The following is a 24,772-nucleotide window of genomic DNA, read 5'->3' as shown; positions in this document are numbered from 1 at the left end:
AAAGGGTGTGTTGGGGATATTTGTGTGAGCTCTGTGTTTGGTGAAACAAGCAGGGGCCATGGGGTAAACGCCGCAGGGAATAACCCCGGGGGGGTGAGTTAGAGCTGAACAAAGAGATTGTTAGATTTACAGGGGAAAAAAAAACCCTACCAAAATACAGACAAACATAAACAATAAAAATAAATGAACAGACAGACTATGAGGGAAGGTGTTGTTTGGGGTATCAAAGCTAGAACTGCTTTGATACGCCAAACAACATCCAGACCTTGGAGGAATTAATTCTTTAATGGGGGGAAAAGAAAAAGAAGAGGAAAAAAAGCCACTTAGTCCTTATGCACCGTTAGAAGGCAGCGGTGAGCGATACTTTTATTAGAGTGCTGAAAAACCAAGGAACATAAACTCGCTCTCAGCTCCCACACAGGTCTTCACCAGACTCAGCAGCACAGAACTGGGGAAGAAACATCAAAAATCGTTTTCATGTATGTAAGCCACCCCGAGTAGACCTGGTCTAGAGGGGCAGGGCATAAATCTAATTAAAGTAAAGTAAAGTGGCCAGATGTTCTGAAAGTAGTGATATTCGCCCGTCGCCCCAGCCTGATGAAGACCCGGGCCACTTGTTGAAGGAGGGCTCCCCCAGCCAACATGCTGGGAGCTGTAGTCCACACACTCAACTTCCCCAAGGCTCTGAGACCTGACGGAGAACAACTTAGAGAACAACTTCTACCAGGTTGGGGCCCAAGAAGGAGAAAGTAATTTTCCCGTCTCCAGCTTAGGGCCAAACAAGACATTGTGTTAAATAAGCCTCCAGAGTTTCGAAGGAATCAATGGCAAATAACTAGCTACTTGTAATCCACTTTTCCCCCTTTTTTTTCTCCTTTTGCAGTAACTGACACAAAACGATGCCTTTTTGAGAACCAGCTTCATTTATTATGCAAAGTGACTGCAAGCTACCCTGACTTTTTAGTTACTTTAGAGTTCCAGGCAAAGTTCTTCGATTTATTGATAGCCCATCCTCTGGATGTGAGGCAGCTATCACAAACTTGTGTTTACCTGGAAGGGAAAACCCCAATTGCACCATCAATTGCACCATCACCCTGGGGGGGGGGGAAGGGAAGTGCCTTGTCTGCTGGCCACTGCAGGAGAGGAAAGCATTTATTTATCACACTCTCCACTTGATGCAATGTTTGAAGCAGGAGCATGTTAGTCTGTGCAAGCATTTCGTTTGTCTGTTTGTTTGTTCGTTCATTCGTTTGCTCAATTGTTCATTTGCTCGTTTGAGCTTCCATACTGAAAATATGCATACTTTCTGAATGGTTTGTTGTTGTTGTTTAGTTCAAAAGCATCAATTCTTTGGCGGTCAGCCTTCTTTATGGTCCAGTTCTCACTTCCATACATCGCCACTGGAAAAACCATAGCTTAGACTATGTGGACCTTTGTCACCAAGGTACAACCTTGTCATACTCCTTTCCCAATTTTGAACAATCAGTTGTTCCATATCCAGTTCTAACTGTTGCTTCCTGTCCCACATATAGGTTTCTAAGGAGATGGATAAGGTGGTCAGGCACACCCATTTCTTTAGGGACTTGCCATAGTTTGCTGTGGTCCACACAGTTAAAGGCTTTTGCATTGTCAATGAAGCAACAGTAGATGTTTTTCTGGAACTCTCTGGCTTTCTCCATAATCCAGCGCATGTTAGCAATTTGGTCTCGAGTTCCTCTGCCCCTTCGAAATCCAGCTTGTACTTCTGGGAGTTCTCGGTCCACATACCACTGAAGCCTGCCTTGGAGGATTTTGAGTATCATCTGAATGGTTTACAACACATTAAAAACACATATAAATACAAGACTTGAGAAAGATCACTTGGATCCATTAAGGCTCACATTAAAATGTAGCAGTTGGTCTTTAAGGTGCCACAGTATTTTTGACTGTTGGGTGTCTGCATCTCTCTCTCTCTCTCTCTCTGTTGATTTTCTGTCTAATATATCAACACAATTTGTGGTCTTTACAAAACCTGCATTGATAGCCCCACCCTCTGTGATCACGAATTAGGCAGAATCATGCCCCTGGCATGCACACACATCACACAATGCAATGTGCGAGGTCGTTAAGCTGTTTGCTGCCATGATTTTCAAGGGCCGTAATCTTTCCTTTTGATATCTTGAACCAAAACAAACAAGCACCTTCCTTTCGTGTGAGGTCGTGCAGGTCCATACGTGAGCACACTGCCGGGCCCAACAACAGAAACTAGCGGGTATGAAGGCCTTTGGAAAATTTAGGAATCCAGTTCCCAGAATCTCTACGCTGTTGCCCCAAGCTGGCTGGTGCTGCTAGGACTTGGAGTTCAAAATACCTAGAAGGCTAAAGGTTGGAATCGAAGGTTTGGTTAGACAGCTACAGTAAATTGGAATAGGTGGGTCAGGCTACGTAGGGCTGCTCAAGGTTGAACAGAGGTGCAGTATGAGATTGGATGCGATCCTTGCATTCCTATGGCATAGGCACTATGGACATTTCAATTGCCAGGTCTCTTGTGTTTTTTTAGTTCTTCTTCTTCTTCAAAAATACCAGCAAAGACAAGCAAAACTATAAAAAGTATTGACTGGTATTCTATAACAGGTACAAGTTTTAACCAAAAACCTAAGTATCTGTTAAATATCGGCACGAGATGTATGCTGTTCCTAATACTGCTGTTTTTTGTAGCTCTGATGGTGTGATTTCTGAGATCTGCAAATTTGTATAGTATTGTGTGAAATTTCTTGATATTGTTCCCAAAGCCCCGATGACGACGTGGACCACGGAAGTGTGTTTCTTCCAGAGACGAGATGTTTCGATGGCCAGGTCTCTGTACTCTGTTAGTTTTTCCAATTCTTTATTTTCAACTCTGGCATCTCCTGGAATTGCAACGTCAATGATCTGGACATTTCTTCATTCTATTACTGCTATGTCTGGGGTGTTATGTTCAAGGTCTCTGTCCGTTTGGACATGGAATTCCCACAAGATCTTGACTTTGTCATTTTCTGCCACCTTCTCTACCTGATGTTCCCATGGGGTTTTGGAGGCTGGCAAGTGATTACAGTTATGATCATGGTTATTTTGCAATGACAGGCAGAAATACAGTAGGCGCACCTCACCTCCATCTTCGTATTGGAAAAATGAAACACCAGTGGCTGATGGGTAAGGATTCCGGGCACTCAGTTCTCAAAGAATTCAGAAGCTCAAAGGCTCAGACTGATTGCTGTGACACCCATTAGGTTCTGGAGGACCCATGCTAGACTTTCACTTCCTATTCTGCGCTACCTCACATTTCTGGAAAAGAACGTGCATATTTGTTATGGTTAAAGATATTTTAAGAATTGCCTTTCTCTACCTCCTTCTCACTATTTTTTGACAGATGTAGGCATCAAAGCTTGGAAACATCTATGCTTTTTTTAGTACAACTCTCAAAGCATGTGTGAGTTGGAGAGAGGAAGTTACAAGGATGAGACTCCCCATAAATCAGGACTGGCTCATGCACTGAGCTGGGGAGTTCCTTCATCTCAATTTGGAGGGCTGCGGAAGTGTCCGTGCGTGTCCCGTCAAGGCTGTTCCAGTCCCCGACCACGTACACAACCCCCCTCCCTCTTTGGAGAACTTCTGTTTCCTTGACTTGCTGTTGCATCATCGTGGTCGTTTACCTCCGAGCTATTTTTCAGCTGAGAAATTTCAGCACTCCCCAAAGTTGGTTGGATTTGTAAAGATCTCAAGTCCGTTTGAAGAACCCTCTGGGAAGGTCCCCAGACTGGGTGGTAGGTTTTGGACCGAAAGGCGAAGGCTGGCCGGCATCAAGTTTGTACTGCAGGGACTTGGGCGTTCATGTGCCACCAAGTTGCTTCCGACCCATAGTGACCCGGTGAACGAGGAACCTCCAAAATGTCCTGTCATTAACAGCTCTGCTCAGGTCTTGCAAAATCAAGGTCATGGGCTCTCTGATGGAGTCAATCCATCTCGTATTGTGTCTTCCTCTTCCCCTGCTGCACCTGCTTAGGGACATAACATTGATTTCACCATTTATGTTGCATTTTTTACGGCTCCCCATGCCTTTTTCGATTACCCGGGTTTGAATTGGGACAGCTTGGGGTTCATAAGGGTGGGACATCCTCTCCAGAAGCCAGCTTGGCCCTGGTTTCCTTCTGATGTTTCAGACTATACTTTTCATCATCCCCTGGCTGCAGTGTCTAAGGATGATGGGGCTTAGGCCATTGAACACTTACAAAAAGGAGGGCTGAAGCTAGGCTTATCCTCCGAAAAAGCCCGTACTGTTGGGCTGGGCAGCCTGCGGTCCTCCAGATCTTGCACTGCAACCCTCATGATCCTTCCCTGTTGATGATGATGGCTAGAGCTGAGGGCTTGATTAACTATTAAGGGGGGGGGGAGCACATGCTTAGGGCATCAAGGGAAGGTCAGCACCAAACAATGTTTCCATTGCTGTATTTACTGTGGACTGTACGATGCAAAACTGCAAATGGAGCAGCTGAATCAGGATTCACAAAAGGGTCCCCCTTGCAATAAATGAAAAAAATTGCAAGCATGCATACCTACCTACCTACGTACGTACCTACCTACCTACCTACCAACCAACCATAATAATTGAGGTTCGCGATATACATTCATCTTGGGCATTCCACAAAATTAGAATCTGGTAACTGCCATGCGGTCCACAGAGACTCAGGTGATGGTTCCTGTTTTGGTCAGGTCGGTTGTCCTATTCAGGCACCCACGGAGAGCAAGCGCAGGGGCGCTTAGCGGCTCACTCAGTGTCCGGCGTGTCAACCACACACGTGCTAACATTGTAACTGTGTAAGTAAGCGAATTTCCGTTTTTGTCATTTTGTGGTCTGGTCGTGCTTACAAAACGTCATGAAACTCGTGAAGATAGTCCAACAGTATATAGTGTTGCTTTTGACTATTTTATTGTATTTTCCTATTTTAATTTATCACTGGTAGTGATAACTAAGTTTGTAGTTCATCAACCCTGAGTGCTCACTGGAAGGACAGATCCTGAAGCTGAGGCTCCAATCCTTTGGCCATCTCATGAGAAGAGAAGAAAGACTCCCTGGAAAAGACCCTGATGTTGGGAAAGTGGGAAGGCAAGAGGAGAAGGGGACGACAGAGGATGAGATGGATGGACAGGGTCATCGAAGCGACCAACATGAATTTGACCAAATTCTGGGAGGCAGTGGAAGACGGGAGGGCCGGACGTGCTCTGGTCCATGGGGTCACAAAGAGTCAGACACGACTAAAAGACTAAGCAACAACAAATGCCAATTTACGTGGTGCCGGTGAGGTTTCCATGTTTATTATTTGTACCTGGTGCCGTGGCGGTGGTGGTGACGACAGCGTGAGTGTCCCTTGTCCCCCTCTGTCACATGGTGGTGATAGTGACTATATTATGGCTTGTTATTGGTTATATTTTGAATTACATATATAGGGGCACCAAAATCTTTACGTGCTTAGGGCCTCTAAAGGTTTTAACCTGGCCCAATGATGGGAGTTGTAGTCCGGCAACCTCTTGGGGGGGGGAGCCTTCAAGTTGCCAACTTTTGGGAACGCCAGGCTGTTCCCGAGACTTCAGCCGAGCCGTGGGATGTCTTTTATGACCTGATTTCTTATATCGTCTTGCTGAGAGAGAGAGAGAGAGAGAGAGAGAGAGAGAGAGAGAGAGAGAGAGAGAGAGAGAGAGAGAGAGAGCTCTGTGGCAAGGGATGCAGGCGCGGTGGTGGTGGGGAGTGCCGTTCTCTGCTTAAAAATGCTCCCCCGTTCCTCCAACCGCATCCCAAGCCCCCCCCCCCCACTCATGCCTCTGGCCTGATAACAGCCGGGTGTTGTGTTCGCAGCCTGTTTACAAAGGAGCTGTTTTGTGCAGCTCATCATCCTCGGCTGGAGGAACGTTGGAAGGAAGGACAGGCGCTCAGCCGTTGGTGCCAATCCAAGGCTGGATGTATGCCAGGAGCAGGAATGCGGCCCCAGGGGGCAGGGGCCTCCGCACAGATGGGTTGCCGAGGCAGAACAAGGAAAGGATAGGCCCCTTTTTCAGAATGAAGCCTTCTTCCCAACACGGACACACATGTTTCTAGCAGGGCCAGGTGGGATCCCCGGCTTGAAAAGCACCATTCATCGCAAGCCAGAAAGCCAGCACTGTCCGGGGAAATAGTTTATTCTGTGATTTCCCCCTCAAACATCTGACCCCCTTGGCAACAGCTGGTCCAGGGAGCTGTACAGGATCCCACCCTTACGCAGATCCACATCCTCCAGCCTTATAGGCATGGAGTCAGGTTGAAGAGCAGAAGCGATGAGGCCAGATAAGACGTGCACACAGCCAGAAACCTGTGGTGTTATGTTCGGGGCCGCAGAAGTGTTGGGGCTCCCATGTCCACCGTCCTTTATCGCTGGCAATATAGCCTGGGGATTCTGGGAGTTGTAGTCAAAAAAATTATGGAGCGCCAAAGATCCCCACCCACCCTCGGCCTAGGTCCTTCATCACCTGTGGTTCAGTGATGACAGCATTATCGATCTACCTTTTGGGGTTGTTGTAAGACTCACTCTTGAATCACCGAGAACAGCTTGGCCACGTTCCGGAGCTTTGGAAAAAACTTACTTTGGGGAAATGACCACTCGCGCTGCCAGTCGGTGGGGATTCCTGGAGGGCATCATCCAAAAAAATAAAGTATTTATTCAAAGCCCTCGAATGCACCAACCACTCATATTGGATCATCTAGGTCTAACTTGGAAGTTTTTACTAGCCATGACTGGAACCCTTCTCCTGCTCATGGGTTTTCCTGACGCATCTGTCTGTTCCCCCAACCCACTCCCTTTGGAAACAAGATGCTGGATCTCACAGCACCATTGGGGCCGGATCCACCAGGGCTGTCCACAAGAAAGTCGAAATCAACAGCAGCTCAAGGGGAGGCTCCTGCCCCCCACCCCCCACCGATTTATGGTGCCCAAGATGCCCAATGGGGGACACCCCGGAGCTGGCTGCTCTCTTGCCGCCCGGGGTGAGTGCCAAGCCAGGTCTGGCCTTCTCCAGTTCCACACTGGGATGCCACTGGCCTCAGCAATGGAAGTGGAGGCCAGTACAGAACCAAAATGTTTCTGGGGGACTCGTGCAAGGAACTCAGTCCCCCGGGGTGTGGGAGGGTGGCGATGGGGAACCACCAGGGAAAGCACCCGGCCGAATAAATAAAGACTTTCCGAACTGCCCTCTGTCCTCTGAAGATGCCGGCCACGTTCGTTTTGTTCATTTAGTCGTTTAGTCATGTCCGACTCTTCGTGACCCCATGGACCAGAGCACGCCAGGCCCTCCTGTCTGATGCCGGACACAGAGACTGGCAAAACGTTAGGAAGAACAACCTTCAGAACACGGCCAAAGAGCCCGGAAAACCCACAACAACCACTTTCCCAACAACCTGGCGCCAATAAAATTATTGGTGAGAAGCTCCAAGGTCTCCCTTGCTTGCTCATGCCACGAGCAGTGGGTCTCCCAGGGGCTGACCCTGATGCTCATGAAATGTGGCAGTCTAGTCAGAACAATGCGCCTTCTGCACTGTCCGGTGATCAACTAGCTGATAATAATCTCTGTCACCTCCTGGAAATATTCTGGGAAGATGACATGTTCTGGCCCAACCCTGCATTTACAAGAAATACGCCCCAGCCACACGGGGTGGGGGAATATTTTTTTTTTTAAAAGCATGCAAAGTGTCCGCTTTAGCTGTTCGGTTGGGATCTCCCCCCTTGCTGCTGCAATTCTTTGCCAGACAACCCCCCCCCCCCCGCAATTCACAGGTTTGTGGGCAAGCTACCCTGACGTTGGGCCGCTGAGTGGCCGCTGAACTTGGGGGCCACATCCTAACATCCGTGGAACGTGGCAGCTTGGCGGCTGCCACGCCACAGCCTGGCCTTATTCCACAATCGGCCCTCTGGAGAAGACCATCACGCTGGGAAAGGCAGAAGGCAGCAGGAAAAGAGGAAAACCCAATACGCAAAGGGGCTGACTCCTTCAAGGAAACCACCGGCTTGTGTCTGCAGGATCCGGGCAGGGCCCTTGAGGAGAAGACACGTTCAGGATCGTTCATTCATACGGTCGGTCGCCCTACGTCGGAAACGGCTTGATGGCACGTAACCACCACCAACCGCCTTGGTTGTCTAGGGCTGGAGTGTGTATGTGTGGGAAGGGGAAGAATTTGAAGCCTTCCTTTTTTTGGACTACAAACCCCAGAATCCACACCACGACCTTGCTTGTTTCATGATTAACCTCCACTGCCCACCACCTCTGCCGTCTAGGGGCTTGCAAGGGAAGAGTATGGGAGGCTGACTTTGGAAGCCTCTTCTCCCCTCCCTCGGATTTTGTACTACAAACCCCAGAATCCCCCAGCCAGTAGAGCTGGGATTTGTAGTCCAAAACCCGAGGAAGTCGGCGATCCGGTTCTGAACGGAGAGTATGCCTTCCAGCCGGTTTTTTTTGGGGGGGGTGGAAGCTTGGTCTCCTTCCCCCCCCCCTCCTGCCCTGCCCGACCCACCGCCTTCTTCCCCCTCTTCCTCTCCGCCTGCCTCGTTTTTTCTTTCTAGGTCAGACGCCTCCCGTCCGCCCCGGGGGCCACCGTCTGCCTTGCCCCCTTCGCCGTTTGTCTCGAAGCATCGGCCCGAGAGGGAAAGCGATGTGTGCGTGTGTGGGGGGGGGGAAGCCTGCCCTCCTGGCTGGCGGGATCAGCTGGCCATTCGCCACACGGGGCTAATGGCCAGCCCCAGGGCAAGCGCGGGGGGGGGGGCGAGAACAAAAGCTTTTCCAGGGTGGAAGCTGGGAGCAGGGAGCGAGCGAGCGAGCGAGAGGGAAGCCCCCCGTCGTCTTTTACTGCAAACCTCCCCGTCGAGGAGTCCTGTGACGCTCTAAAGCCGACAGCGTTGCTTTTCGCAGACGCCACCTTTCTTTCAGTCGCAAGCTTCGAGATTTTTTTTTCTTTCCCGCAAGAGGCTGCGGCTTGGCTACTACCTCTGGGGCCGCCCCATCCCCCTGCATCCTAACCGAGAGACGCGCCTTGATCGTCTCTTTCTCTCCCCCCCCCCACAGATCTTCTCCTGCCAGGCTCCCCCTCCCCCCCAGAAAAGGTGGTGGGGAGGAAGGACGGGGCGGGAAGGAAATTCCCCAGGTGAGTGTAAACAGGAAGTGGTGCAAGGAGGTTACCTGAGCCCGCAGGTCAGCTGGTGAGCTTTCACTCGCGCCTGCTTAGAAGGCAGCTGGCGGATGCTGGGAAGAGCCAGGCTCTCCGCGATCCGAGGTCCAGGTAAAAAAAGAAAAAAATCAAGAGAGGGGGAAAAAAAGAGAAAGTTTTATTGATCCTGTTTTATGGATCAGCCAGTGGAGATGGGTTTGTGCTCAGATCGGATCGCCCCGAAAGGAGAGCACCATTTCCAGCTGGGGGGAACTCGGAACAACCGGGTCCTTCCCTCCTCCTCCTCCTCGGGAGCGCGGGTTGCTCCTCTCTGCAGCCCCGCCGCTCCCCCCCCCCGGTAGAGTGCGAAGAGCCGCGGGGCAGGCAGAAGTTCAACAAGTGTAGCGCGCCTCCTGTGGGCTGGCAGACCGAGCCAAGGAATGCAAGCGGGGACTTTCTTTACTGGGAGAGTTTGGCTTGGGAGCTGGGGGGGGGGAAGCAGCGAGGGTGCAGCGGGGGAAGATAACTCTGGAGAGTGGTTCCTGGTGAGGGAAGGCAGCTGGGCTAATGGTTAGAGCTTAAAAAACTCTTTCCTTGGATGGCAACTGGGGGTTTGGAAGGTGGGTTTATAGTCCAAAAAAGGAATAATGAAATAAATAATCATGGGACCGCCAGTCAATTCTGCTTTAGGGCAAAGGTTTCCAGGGTTCTCTAGATGGAGAATCCTCAGAAGGTGGCTTTTCCCATGCCCTTCTTTCTGGGGAATGTCCTGGGACTTTGTGCAGCTGGCCCAAGGCTACCCAGGCTGGCTCTTCTCCCAGGAGTCACCATGGGGGAATCGAACCTCTGACTCCACCGCCAGAGACCGAAACCCCTGAGCCTATCCAGCCAGTTTTTAAAAAAGAAAAGAAACTTTCTCTAAACTCTGGGGTTTCATTGGTATAAGGCACCCTTTCAACTCTGTGGAAGGTCTCTTTCTCAGCTTGCGTTTTGCACAGTGTAGCCTCTGAGGCTGATCCAACGAGGAGCGATGGTTCAAGAGGGTCCAGCCAACTCGGCCTTCATTTCCAACAAGTTGTGCCGGGTTTTGGGAGAAAGAACTTGGCTTTTCCCCCAGCTGATCTTTTCTACAAGCCGCACAGTGTGCAAGAGCGCTCAGGCTCCCCTTTTGGGGGTAGGCGAAAAGAAATCGCACTTCAAGGGCCTCTGCGGAGCTTCTTTGACTGGCGAAGACTATCTGTGCGGTTGCTCGAGTCCTGGATCTTTAAAAAAAATTACTTTGTTGGCTTTTGGGGATTGCCGGTGACAGTTTTGCCAAAGAACTCAGCAAAATTAAAGGAGGTGGGGACGGAGGATGAAATGCTGTGGAGCCTTCAAGGGGTAACGGATGTGTTTCGGCATGCGTTTTTTCTGGGTCAAAATCCAGTTGCTTGGTTTTTTTTTCTTTCTTTCTTGCCTTTCCTTTTGCCAGCCTGCTGGAACAGGCTGACACAGCTGCCTCTCGGGGAAACGGGTGACACGCTTGTAATGCAAAGGAGTGGGGGTGTTCATGTTTATGGATGGTGTTTCTAAATGAGGAGCACTGCTCTGCGCGGTTCCTCGGTGGCATTCTGCACACTTCGTAAGAGTTGCTTATCAGGGCCGGAGACTTGCTTAGTGGCTCGGTGATTCTCCCCTTTCTGGCGAGTGCTCCAGCAGGGCAAAGCGCCAATCTGGATGAGCTCCATCGGCCTCATTTTCTTACCTAGACCTGGTCCCCTTCTAAAAAGATGTGGGCGAAGGTACTTCAGGGAAGGCCCAAAAGACTTTAAGCATAAGGTTGGGGGAAAGAAGAGGAGGGAGGTGCCTGTGATTTTCCTGATCAGACATTGTCAATTGATCACCCATTACTTGATAGTGGTCAAATGTTGTCCCTGAAGCCACCCCTGACGTGAGTGATGACCTTGCTTTCTAATTGCGTCATGCCTTTGATCCGAAAGAGAATCCTCTTTCTTCACCGCCCAGCAAATTTTGGGTTTTACCTCCCTGCCACCAATGCACACATTCAGATGCTTCTAAGATGCTCACAAATTGGGGGGGGGGACGGCCCTCTCCTTTGGTTTGCCTCCAGCATTTGTTACTTCCAGGTAGACTGCCTCTGGACAAAGAGGTTCCATTGAGCCATCAAAGCTGGCCACTGTTGCTGGACTGATCCTTCACAAACTTGATTTTGCTGACTCTGTGGTTTCCTCTGTAAAATCATCTTGAGATGCTGGGTTGCATTTGTTGTTTCACCGGCTCCTGTCCGCACCGTCCAGCATCCTGCGGCTTTCCCCACCTTCCAGCAGAAATGTGGAAAAGGTGTTACTTTGATTGCTGCTGCTCATATTGGATTGCACCTCTTGTAATTTTTTTTAAAATCCTGGTGAGCTTCTGAGGAGCTGAAACCCTCCAAGGTGACGTTTTGCATTTCAGAAATTTGCAGGAGAGCAGTGGTGTTCGTCTGTCGGAGCAAAACCGAAGAGTTTTGGAACGTGGCTGGTTGGGACAAGAAAGAGTATGGTGATACCAACCAACGAACAACTTTTATTTGGTGTATCCTTTTGTGGACGGCCTTCCAGGTCTTCAGATGCAGGAAGAAATGGATGACAGTTTGCGAAAGTTTATGCCCAAATAAAAGTTGCTCCTGTTTAAGACAGTCATGAAACTCCTTCTCATATAATGCCTGCATTTGCACACAGGCACGCAGTCACGAATTTGGGGGCCAGAAGAGGGTATGCTTTGAAACAAGAGGAGTGCCTTTTGAGCCTCTTTGGTTACTGATTAACAGCCGTGGTTGGGAGGCAGGAGTTTAAACTTTCCGGGCACAGAATTGAATGTGTTTCTCTCTCTCGTTACACAAAAGCAGCCAGCGTCTATGTGCAAACAACCCCACAGTACTCAGATTTTATGTAGGGCCAGCGCTCGGCAGACTAAAGAACCCACCTCTGTTGGTTTTGCACTGTGGTCATTGTGCCTTTTGTGTTTGGCTCAACCAGACCTTTTAGAAAGTTAGTTGTGTTGTTTTTCACAGTAACCTCAGGAAAGAAGGCCAGGCTGAGAGAGGGTCACAGATGAATTTCACCGCTTGGCAGGAATCTGGATGTCACCCCAGTCGATGCATGTATTTCTTTATCTGTTGCAAGCACTTTTGTACCTTATCTCCGTCCCACCCCACCCCTTAATCTTCTTCAGATGATTGGGAAAAAAGAATTGTGTCAGGTTGACTGTTCTGTTAACCACCCAAACCTCCACCTAGAACAGGAGGTTTCTGGAGAGGTTTCCTTTGTAGCTGCTCCAAATGGGTCATCAGGATTTTAATCTGGGCACAATCAGATGATGAGCCATTTTTAAGAAGCATTTCATGGCTAGGGCAAAGAAGCTGTTGTTGTTGTTGTTTAGTCATTAAGTCGTGTCTGACTCTTTGTGACCCCCTGGACCAGAGCATGCCAGGCCCTTCTGTCTTCCACTGCCTCCCGGAGTTGGGTCAGATTCATGTTGGTCGCTTCGGTGACCCTGTCCAACTATCTCGTCCTCTGTCGTCCCCTTCTTTCCTCTTGCCTTCACATTTTCCCAACACCAGCGTCTTTTCCAGGAAGTCTTCTCTTCTCATGAGATGGCCAAAGTATTGGAGCCTCAGCTTCAGGATCTGTAGATGCCAGTTATTTGGAATCTAGATGTATTTCATACATTTTTACCACCTCCCCCTCCATGCGATTCAAAACTCATCAATACCATCTGTGGCTCAAGATGGCATGGGGGTATTTCTGTATACTGTGCTCCTCTTTGACTGCCCCCCTTATGGGGATTGACCCCTGTGTTTTTAAAGCTAGCAGGAATATCATTGTGTGTCTTTATTGTCGTTGGTTGTGAGGAGCTATCTACTGCGACGTCCTCTTCCACTGCTGTTTGATGTAGGATAGCCACCAAACACCTCACCAAAGAAGCATTTTTCAAAGACTTGAAAGGCTGTCCTACAGAGGAGGGGCAGGATCTGTTTTTTATTATCCCAGTGTACAGGACATGCAACAACAGGCTCAAGTTACAAGAAGCCAGATTTCTGTTGAATGTGGGGGAAAAACTTTTTAACTGTTAGAGCAGTACGACAGTGGAACCTATAATCTTGGGAACTGGTGAGTGCTCCAATACTGGGGGCATTCAAGAGAAATGTAGACAACCACCTGGCAGATCTGCTTTGATTTGGATTCCTGCCTTGAGCAGGGGGTTGGACTTGATGGCCTTGTAGGCCCCTTCCAACTCCATGAGTCTATGATTCTATGGAGGATGACAGAAGACACAGAGCATGCTCATTTATATGCTGCTGTTCTATCTATAACACAGTGGTTCCCAAATTTGGGTCTCCAGATGTTCTTAGACTATGACTCCTAGAAATCTTGGCCAGCACAGCTAGTGGTGAAGGCTTCTGGAAGTTTTAGTCCAAGAACGCCTGGGGACTCAATGTTGGGAACCACTGTTTATACGGCCAAGTTGCTTCCAACTTAATGGGAACCCTATTATTTACTATTTATTGGTTTTCTTCCTATGCCACCTGTCTCCCAGTAAAGGGACCTACGGCAGTTCACAAACGATTAAAACAAAATTGACTTGTCCAAATCCTTTTTGATTGAAAACACAAGAAATTACAAAGTTAACAAAGCATAGAACAGGAGTTTAAAATGGTCACCTTGAACATTTAAACACTTTAGAAAAACATTGATGGGGAACAGTCGTATAGCATTCAGGAGAGACCCCATTGTGCCGAATTTAGTAGTTACTAAAAGCCTTCCTAAAAGTACAGATCCTTCACGCTCACTGAAATTACCTGAAGGAGGGCCCAGCCTACCCTAGTAGGGTTTTTAGCAATGCACGAAACATTTAAAGGGCGGTTTCCCATTCTCGACCCACCAGTGAGTGTCCGTCGCTGAGCGGGGATTCGAACCCAGGCCTCCAGAGTACTGCTCCGTCACTCTACGCCTCTACCACACTGGGTACCTCCAATTTAAATATGTGTTTAGTCGTTTAGTCGTGTCCGACTCTTCGTGACCCCATGGACCAGAGCACGCCAGGCCTTCCTGTCTTCTACTGCCTCCCGGAGTTGTGTCAGGTTCATGTTGGTTGCTTCGCAGACACTGTCCAGCCATCTCATCCTCGGTCGTCCCCTTCTCCTCTTGCCGTCACACCTTCCTAACATCAGGGTTTTTTCCAAGGACTCTTTTCTTCTCATGAGATGGCCAAAGTACTGGAGCCTCAGCTTCAGGATCTGTCCTTCCAGTGAGCCCTCAGGGTTGATTTCCTTTAGAACTGATAGGTTTGTTCTCCTTGCAGTCCAGGGGATTCTCAAGAGCCTCCTCCAGCACCACAATTCAAAGGCATCAATTCTTCGGCGGTCTGCTTTCTTTATGGTCCAGCTCTCACTTCCATACATCACGACAGGAAAAACCATAGCTTTGACTATTCGGACTTTTGTTGGCAATGTGATGTCTCTGCTTTTCAAGATGCTGTCAAGATTTGTCATCGCTTTCCTCCCAAGAAGAAGGCGTCTTTTAATTTCAGGGCTGCTGTCTCCATCTGCAGTGATCATGGAGCCCAGGAAGATAAAATTTGACACTGCCTCCATATCTTCCCCTTCTATTTGCCAGGAGGTGATGGGACCAGTGGCCATGATCTTAGTTTTTTTGATGTTGAGTTTCAGACCGTTTTTTGCACTCTCCTCTTTCACTCTCATTACAAGGTTCTTTAATTCCTCCTCACTTTCTGCCATCAGAGTGGTATCATCTGCATATCGGAGGTTGTTGATATTTCTTCCGGCAATCTTAATTCCGGCTTGGGTTTCTTCCAGTCCAGCCTTCCGCATGATGTATTCTGCATATAAGTTAAATAAGCTGGGGGACAGTATACAGCCTTGCCGTACTCCTTTCCCAATTTTGAACCACTCAGTTGTTCCATGACCAGTTCTGACTGTTGCTTCCTGTCCCACATATAGGTTTCTTAGGAGATGGATAAGGTGGTGAGGCACTCCCATTTCTTTAAGGACTTGCCATAGTTTGCTGTGGTCCACACAGTCAAAGGCTTTGGCATAGTCAATGAAGCAGAAGTAGATATTTTTCTGGAACTCTCTGGCTTTCTCCATAATCCAGCGCAAGTTAGCAATTTGGTCTCGAATTTAAATATACTTGTGCAAAATTAGAAATTATTTTGAGAACCGAAACCAGATTGCAGATTATTTTACTAGAACAGGGAAAATCATAGGAGCAGTGGAGATCATAGGAAGGCCGTCCTCCGGCAGACTTTGAGAGAGAGGACTGCGTTCCCTAAAGGGAGGACACATGGCTGGGCTAATAATGAGCTGTAGGTCTTTGTGACCTTTTGTCCCTAGGACAAGAGATGGATACACATCCTCACTGAAATGATCGGCTGATGCTCTCTTAAGTGCACAGACAGCTCCGGTTTTCTACTTGCCCGTAGGGTGAGGCACATGGTGGCTGGACCACAACTGCCAAGGTTTCGGGTTCGTGCCTTCTGCCGTCACTCCGTATTGGCTTTGCGGGCAGAAGCTGCATTTCTGACACTATCTGGAGGATTACACATCCCCTCGACTCTTTTAGCCAGAGCTGATTCATTTCATTTGATGGCTCATCTTTATGCGGCCAGCAACACCATCCGGGCATGTGTTGGAGACGAAGAGCCAAACAGAATAATAATATTGCTATTGTAATCTTAGAAATGCAGAGCAGGAAGAGACCATGTCAGGGAGACCCAGTGGGGAATCGAACCTCCAACCTCCGGCTCATGCAACCAGATCCCTAAACCCCTGAGCTATTCATTTGGAAGCGCCCTGCAATGGATGCAGGAGCTTTTCATAAACAGATGTCTTGCTGCTCACCTGGCGCCTTGAGGATAAGGTGGGATCGGAATGTAAATAGGTCAGTAGGAACCAGCCCTTGTGATCATGATGAGACATCATCCGCCAAGAGCTGTCCTCCAGCAAGGCCAGAAAATGGGCACCCTCTCCCAACAGAGAGGGCGCCCATTTTCTGGTCTTCTCTCCCCGCCTTGCCCGCGGGAAGTGTCTCCTCCCAAGCTGTGTTTACAGGGGTAGAGAGAGAGAGAGACCGGAGGGGCAGGAAGGAGCTCATCGGGAAAAGCAGGAGAGAGAGGGAGGAGGCTGGTTTGGACGATCCACCGCAAGCAAGCCTCTAAACTTTCCGGCAGGCCAAGGTATAGCTATGGCCATCTCTCCTCTCACCTTTTTTAAAATTTCTGCCAGCACCGTATATTTAAATGGGATGAGCCGGGTTGCCAACTCAATGTTTATGAAATGAGAAGATTAGTAAAGCAACACCCAGTTTAAATATAGATGTGGGGTTTAGAGAATGCATAGCTATGCAAAGGCTGCCCCAGTGCAGGATCTGTGGGGCAGATGCTGGTCTTCGCAGCTGTAGATGGAAGTCTCTCTCTCTCTCTCAAATATTTAATCACAGAAATGCATCCTTATTCATTCCTACAGAATTACATGCTAGTATCATGTAATTCCATTAGAGACCATTAAGCCCCATGTAGTCATAAATGTCTGCTCACAACTTGAATTCAGTCCCAAGAGTTTCAGGTACAACTCCCTCCGCGCTCGCAAAATGGGTGTTTTCGGGACCTAAGCTTCGCAAGACAGCGATTTAAACAGCTGATTGGCAGGTCACAAAGTGGCTTTCCTATGGCTGATCTTCGCTAGACAACGAGGATTCTTCCCCATTGGAACGCATTAAACAGGTTTCAATACATTCCAATGGGGAAATGCTTTTCGCTAGACAATGATTTCGCTAAACAGGGATTTCAGTGGAATGGATTATCATCGTCTAGCGAGGCACCACTGTTGGTTCAGCCTTCCACTCTTCCAAGATTGGTAAACTGAGTATCCAGCTTCCTGGGTGATGGAAGCCACGTGCAGTCTGCATAATTAAATTGTATATCACCCAGAGAGTGCTTTAAGCGCTGTGGGGCGGTACATAAGCAACACACTTTGCTTTTTGCTTTGATTTTGAAAGACTGACAGCTGAGGCACCAAGAAAGCATGCAGTCAAAGGAGCGCACAGCTAAAATGGAAGGCGTTCAACGATCCAGATTTGCCCAGTACTGTCTGATGTGCAGGGATTCTAAAAAAGGGCCTTGTGCCCCCATTTTTAAAATGAAACAGTTGGGATTGGCCATGAGTGACACCTCGTGCGCCGAAGATGTTCTTCGCGTCTCCGGCTTCCTTTCTTCAGTCCCACACAGAACATCTCATTCCCCCACCCCTCAAACATAAGTTCAAAAGGATCTAGCATCTGCAAGATAAACATGGCTTTTGAAGGATGACTTTCCGCAGATTGGAAGCTACCACTTCAGATGAGGAGTACATAGGAAGGAGAGGGCTGCGATCCGAGAAATCTCATTCTAAACCAAACCAGGATGCCCGTTACAACTCAGAAATCCTGGTCAGCACAGCTAATGGTGAAAGTTTCTTAGAATTTTACCCCAGGAACATCTGGTGGCCCAGCGTGGCCAACCTCTTAGCCATGAGATACTTCTTTTCTGTTATGCTGAAGCAGGGTCAACACAGCGGTGTCCCCCAAAAGTCACCACAGCTCCTCAAAGTAGCTTTTTACAATGCAGAAGAAGATTAAATCAGCAAAACAGATCATTTTTATTATGCCATACTTTTAAAGCGCAGGATTTGAGACTCGCTTCTGACCTTACATTCTGTTGCTCTTTCCACCGTTCACGATCTTGACATATTGAATTGCACACACAGGAGATGAAAGGCTCGTTCGTTAAAAAGCTACTGAACTCATGGGGTGGGGAATGGGGACAGTTACTGCTGCGATGGGTTGTCACATCGCTCCTGACATATAACGAACTTTAGGAAGTGCTGACTTCTAGATCGTCCTGACATCAGTGACCTTGCTCAGGTCTTGCAAACTCAAGGCGGTGGCTCTTTGAGTGAATCCATCGCATGTTCCTCTTTTTCTGCTCCCTTCAACTTTTCTCCGCATTGCTACTCTCTACTGTGCTCAAAGTAGGATAGCCTCAGTTTAGTCATTGGGGCATCGAGAGAGTTAGGCTTGATTGAGGTTAAGATCCACTTCTCTTTCTTTCCGGCAGTCCACAGTTTCCTTAATCCGCTCTTCCAACGCCACCTTTGAAACAGTTCTTCCCTGTCAGCTTTCTTCGCCGCCCAGCTTTCACATCAGAACACAGCGATCAGGAATACCATAATATTATAGACGGTTTTCACCTTGATCTTCAGAGAGACATCCATGCCCTTAAGGATCTTCTCGAGTTCCTTTATAGCTGCCCTTATGAATCTCAGTTGTTGTCTAGTTTCGAGACACACACTCACCAAATTGAGCATCTTCAGATTTTTGGGATTGCAAGGTCAAGCCACATGCTGCTCCTTGAGATTTCAGGCCCCAAAACCTAATTCCTGAGTGTGTGACTTGTGGAGACCCCCGTGAGGAATTTAAAGGCCCGGAATCTTTTCCCTCATACTTTGCTGGGAGAAATGAGCCGCCAGACGGTGACAAAACATGTTGGGGAGTCAGTGCTCCCCTAAAGAGGTCAAGGAACGCTGTTTTATCAACCACAGGTGGGGCAAGCGGAAAGCTGGGTCTACCGACCGTTCTCTGGGAGACCTGCAAAACGTCAGGGTGAACCCCCAAACGAACATCAGTGCCGCCCGATCAGCAGCATCCTACTCTCTCAAATTTCAAGGTCAAACTCTGAGAACTAGAGAATGACCCTCTCTCCCGCAGGAAGTCCGGCTGGCCCCCATCGTTGCCATATTTCTTTAAGCAGCCAGAGACTTTTTAGAGAGGATTTCTCTGTGAATGACTGCCTGAATGGGGTCTTTTTAAAAAAGGTGGTTGTTGGTTTTAAATGTGTTTTTAATATTTATTTTATTTATCGTTTCCTAGGGAGGTATTTGTCTGATCCTTTTAAAGATTTTTTTTTTTTTTTGCTTTAAATATGGTCTCTTAACGCTGTAAGTCACTTCGAGTCCTTTTTAAGGAGAAAGGCAGGGTAAAAATATTTTAAAGACACCGACAAACAAACCTTGATTTTTCAAGGGCCTGAAACCTGAAGGGCAGCCTCCTGCCCTGATGATGAATTGCCTGTAAAGTTGGTCACAGAATATGTTTGCAGAAGGAAATGGCCTAAGACGATCATTTTGCCTGTTACTTCTGGACGCAGATCCTATAAAATACTTTCCCTCGAGACATTCTAGGGAAACATCTGGCTCCCTTCTGTCCCATCCAGAGCCTGTGCTCACTAATGACCCCTTTCTGGAGAGCATTCTTCCTTCTTCCCATCCATGGCTCAAACTTTTCCCCGGCTCCCTTCACAAACCAGTTTAACTGGTTGGGAAACCTAGAGGTGGAGACTATTTTAGGCAGCGGGCACCCAGTAAAAGCCTGTTCCTACAGACCTTCCTTGGTGTTCTGCCCCGTTCCGGGTTGTGTGAGTGACAAAGAGAGGACTGATCGTTTAAAACAGGCACGCGCACACACAATAATTAACTTTCTTTTTGGAACATATTGTCATTGCCGCCCCATAGGTATCCCCCATTTCAGAGCTAAGCCAGCAGGATTTTTTTAGAGGAATAGCCACTGCCCTGATGGGCTTAGAAGCAGAGTGAGAAAAGTTCCATTCTTATCCTAAAATTTGCCCAAAATTCCCATGCTAACATGGCCATCCTGGTAAAGAATGTTTTTTTTCCTTTGTTTTTAAGTGTTTTGTAATTTGAAACATGCTACATTGGTGCACTGGCTAAAATCGGGCTGGGATTCTATGTGCCGGCAAAAAGAATTATGCCACGGTCACAGTTCCACTTCTGATCCCATGATTGGCACACACCCAGTAGATACCAGGCATCTCCTATGTCAACTTGTATGATTTTTTCCCCTTTGTCTTTACCCTGCCACTTTATTATGAAATTTTGCACTGGCTCAGCTTTAGAACGTGACATGTTTTTACTTTTACTGTTGACTATTTCTTTGCTATTGCTTGGCTGATTTTATTTTTGTGAACTGCCCAGAATAGAGCACGCACTAATGGGGGTGGCATATAAATTGACATGAATTGATTCATGTTGGTTGCTTTGATGACCCTGCCCAGCCATCCCGTCCTCTGTCATCCCCTTCTCCTCTTGCCTTCACACTTTCTCAACATCAGGGTCTTTTCCAGGGAGTTATTCTCATGAGATGGCCAAAGTCTTGGAGCCTCAGCTTCAGGATCTGTCCTTCCAGTGAGCACTCCAGGTTGATTTCCTTCAGAACGGATAGGTTTGTTCTCCTTGCAGTCCAGGGGACTCTCAAGAGTCTCCTCCAGCACCACCATTCAAAAGCATCACACTTTCCCAACATCAGGGTCTGGAATGGGGTGGGAGGAACTATTTAATTAGTTTAAACCAATTTTTTTTTTGTGATCTGAGCTGATGACATCCATCTTCGGCTTCCACTGTGCAATGTTACCCAAACAGGATTTGCGCCCACCATAAGCACTGGCACAACGTTGGTGGGCACACTCGTGCTTGCCCTGAGGAACCAAAATGGCTGGTGGCAACTTTGGGTGAAGGAACCACAGGATGATTCAAGCCTTAGAGCCAGGATGCCAAGAGGGACCAGCAAAGGGGAAGGGCCAGAGTTTGGGAACACTGCTTCTTGGGAGTAGCACATTTCCTGGGAGCACCTCTGCCAGTACGGCCAAGGCGCAAGCCTGTTGGGAATTTCTGGCTGTGTCCATCCACCAAAGTCACTTGTCCGTGCTCTGAGTCCGCAGAGTGTTCCATCCACCCCCGCACATCCTATCAGGAAATCACTTGCCTGTTTTCTTTGAAGCTTCAGATCAGAAGGGCGTGCTTTCTCTCTGTTTCTCCTGAAGCTCACCCCCGTTGCGCAACCTTTCCAGTCTGTGCTTGAATGGGGACTTTTGTGTTTCTCCTTTTTTTTCTTTTTTCTTTTTCATGTTTCATATTTGGGTTGCCAGACAGTGAGTAGGTGAAGACTTCCGGAGATGGGCCGAGTCATCTTAGGGAATGCCTGTACTACAGAGGCAGTGTTCTCTACTTGAAAAAAAAAAAAAACTCTTAACAGCTGTCTTTCTTTTCTTTTCTTTTTTGCTATTCCCCTCCCAAAACTGTCTCTGGGGTTCCTTGCATTATCGTAACAAGAGAGGTCTAAGCTAGGAGATGGTGGACTGGTGATAGCCGGTACCCTCATATTTGAATCTGGAGATCCATGCACAGACTCTAGCCACACAAGGAGAGATGAAACATGTGGTCGGCAATCTCATGTCAAGAATTATACCATCTTGGACTATAGAGAGGGCCACTGGCAGGGATGTTGGCAAAGTCCTTGGGACTGAGTTCGAGACCTTGATACCAAGTCCCAAGTCTGAGTCCCTGTTAAAAACAAGCTTCCCCCCCCCCCAGAAAAAAGAGGGTAGGTTCTGAGTCACAAGTTGAGTCCAAAGTCATTGAACATCCACTGAGTTAAGTTGCTGATGCTACTTAAGTCCAACTTTTGTCCTGCAACTCGAATCCCATCCCTGGCCAGCAGTGTGAATTAGGACTGATTTGACTGGTACACCATAGGGAATATTCTGGCTCATCCTCTTCCTGGATCTGGGAAATGATCCCCTTAAAAAAAATCCCACCAGGGCTTGGATGGGGTGGGGAAGGCAAAGAGCTACAACCTGGTGGCAGGAGGGGTGAGTTACACCACACTCTGATTGAGTGACCCATCCACTCAAAGCCCAGATAGCAACCATCCTTCTCTGGTTGCATGCACACTCAATCCTAATTGTGTTATTTCAGTAACGTTTAGTAAGAAAGGTAATGAAACAGGAACCGCATCTTGAAACTATGGGGTTTGTACACATGGTTAGGACCCTGATTTTCCAGGGTTCCAATTACCACTGAGAACCCCAGGGATACAAGAGGTTTTTTTTTCTTCATTTCGGCTTGTTTTGAATTTTTGGTTAAACTCTTCTAACTGTACAGCAGAAGTGTAGGGACTCATAGAGCAAGATAACTTCAAGTCCCCCAGATTACTCCACGCCTGTCCTCAATGTTGTTGTTGTTTAGTCGTTTAGTCATGTCTGACTCTTCGTGACCCCATGGACCAGAGCACGCCAGGCCCTCCTGTCTTCCACTGCCTCCCGGAGTTGGGTCAAATTCATGTTGGTCGCTTCCATGACCCTGTCCAGTCATCTCATCCTCTGTCGTCCCCTTCTCATCTTGCCTTCACGCTTTCCCAACATCAGGGTCTTTTCCAAGGAGTCTTCTCTTCTCACAAGATGGCCAAAGTATTGGAGCCTCAGCTTCAGGATCTGTCCTTCCAGGGAGCACTCCAGGTTGATTTCCTTCAAAATGGATAGGTTTGTTCTCCTTGCAGTCCTCAATAACAGTTACTTAAAGTCTCAGTAACTCACTCTGAGACAATAGTAGTAGAAACAATTTTAAAAATCAATTTACTTACAGTTGAACAGATTAAACAGCAAACTGACATCTATGGCTGCTTTCCGCATCAGATTTCAACAGATACTAGAGAGGGGAAAAAACTGAGAGGCGGGTCTCTTTTTGAATTCAGAGGCAGGGAAGGAACTATTGGTTAGTGCTGGATAGAATGACAGTCCCCTCTGCCCAGAAAGGACCTACCCAGTCGCACTTTCTCCAGGCAGCATGCGAGCTTGTAAAAAAATTCCCAACAGTTGCCATCCTTGTATGCAAGGGCAACAAATGGAGTGATGGACAAGTGGAAGACTACCAGGTCTTTCCTTCCTTGTGTGTTTGCTGTCTATGATTTCTAACGCCTATAAGGCTGATCTCCTTCATAGGGTTGTTGTGAGAAAGTATGGAGGAAATGAGCTGCGTACAAATTCCTTGAGGAGGAATGGCAGGATTGAAATGCAACTAAACGATTTTTTTTTTTTTAAAAGGCATTGGACTAGGAAGAGCAGCTATTATGTGAAAGATGGGAGAACAACTCTATAAAGACCAGGGAGTCGTCTGCTTTAATACATGACAGGCTGGGTTTCCCTACTTTGCCGCGGAGCATTTAAAGCAGGTGAGGAAGGGCCCTGCAGGAAAGGCTGTCCCTCCAGATGCCTACAACTCCCATCATCCTTTCTCAGCACAACAACAGTACAGGAGCATGGGAGTCCGGATCCAAAGCTTCAACTAAAGGCTACCCCTCCGGTGGCTTAAACAGCATGATTCAATCTGGATTAGCTCTGCTTTGCGTAGGAACCAACCATTTCTGAAGGTGTTGGGACATGTGAGAGCCATCTGTGGAAAACCGCATCTTAAGAATGAATCATCATGGTACATTCTGACTACGAAAATACAGACACGGAGAGATAAAATGCTAATCTAAATTCTCTCTCTCACCCACTCCATTTCCATACAAATGCATCATGGGCTTGGCATTTTAGCCGTCTGGATAATCCACCTCTTTGCTCAATTTTTGTTAAAGTTTCTAGTCCTCGTGTGGGACGTGGAGACGCAGAAGCCTCTGTGCTGCAAGGTCAGAAGACCAGCCGTCGTAAGATCGAATCCACACGATGGAGTGAGCTCCCGTCGCTCATCCCAGCTCGTGCCAACCTAGCAGTTTGAAAGCATGTAAAAATGCGAGTCAATAAATAGGGACCACCTCGGTGGGAAGGTCATGGTATTCCGTGTCTAGTCGTGTTGGCCACGTGACCACGGAAACGGTCTTCGGACAAACGGAGTCTCTACGGCTTGGAGACGGGGATGAGCACCGTGCCCTAGAGTCGGACACAACTGGACAAATTGTTAAGGGGAACTTTTACCTTGTTCTTGAAGCTTGAAGGACCAGAAATAACACCAAGGACTTGAAATCTATCTTTTAAATAATCCATGTTTGTATTATTTGGGATCTCCCAAAACACTCATTTTTCAGAATTGGAAGGGGACCCCTGGCTGTTCTTTTCTTGGGTTTTATTTTTTGGGCAGCGGGGGGGCACTTCCAGTGGGCAGAGGCTGAAGGACATACCCCCTGATGGGAGAAGGGTTGTCCAGGTGTCAGGAAAGGGGTGGGGTGGGATGCAAAGTCTTGTCCTACGAGTAAGTAGAGGTACCCAGATTGGCATCTTTGGATTCCCAGAAACCAGCCCCTATCTGTGAGGTGTTCTCCCGTTTCCGGAACGAGGGTGAAATCTGTAAGGTTCAGGCGTGACTCCTGCAGTCAAGCCGTCTGGGCCGGGAGATCCTGGTTGGGCTACGTGTGTTTCTCACACGGCCCCAGGGGTAGGCGAGTTTCACCTTCCTGCACTGCAAACGCCCCCATGATGAAACTTCATGCCCTGGTGTGATCTTTGATTCCTTTTAGACGGAAAGGAGAAGTGGATTTAACCTCTTATCAAGCAGCAGCTCGTGCGATTTATGAGGCGTGATGGATCGGGTGAAGTTAGAGGTCAGGAAAATTACTTTTAAAGTCTTGTGGTGCTCCGAATCTCTCAGCCAGCACCACCGTCTAAAAAAAAATGGCAATCTTCTTTCTTTTTTTAAAGTAACTTTTC

The 24,772-nt window shown here is 48.0% G+C and overlaps 1 protein-coding gene across 1 annotated transcript in view; it reads left to right on the top strand.

The window, feature by feature from the left end:
• Positions 1-9,198: 9,198 nt before the first annotated feature.
• The window catches only part of FAM110A (family with sequence similarity 110 member A), a 28,446-nt gene continuing 12,872 nt past the window's right edge, over positions 9,199-24,772 (top strand). The window contains exon 1 of the mRNA XM_020806719.3: positions 9,199-9,313. The gene's annotated coding sequence lies outside the window, so the exon portion shown is untranslated. The remainder of the gene's footprint in view (positions 9,314-24,772) is intronic.

Source organism: Pogona vitticeps, chromosome 4 (assembly GCF_051106095.1).
Source record: "Pogona vitticeps strain Pit_001003342236 chromosome 4, PviZW2.1, whole genome shotgun sequence".
NCBI classification, from domain to species: domain Eukaryota; kingdom Metazoa; phylum Chordata; class Lepidosauria; order Squamata; family Agamidae; genus Pogona; species Pogona vitticeps.
This window is presented reverse-complemented; position numbering and strand designations above follow the sequence as displayed.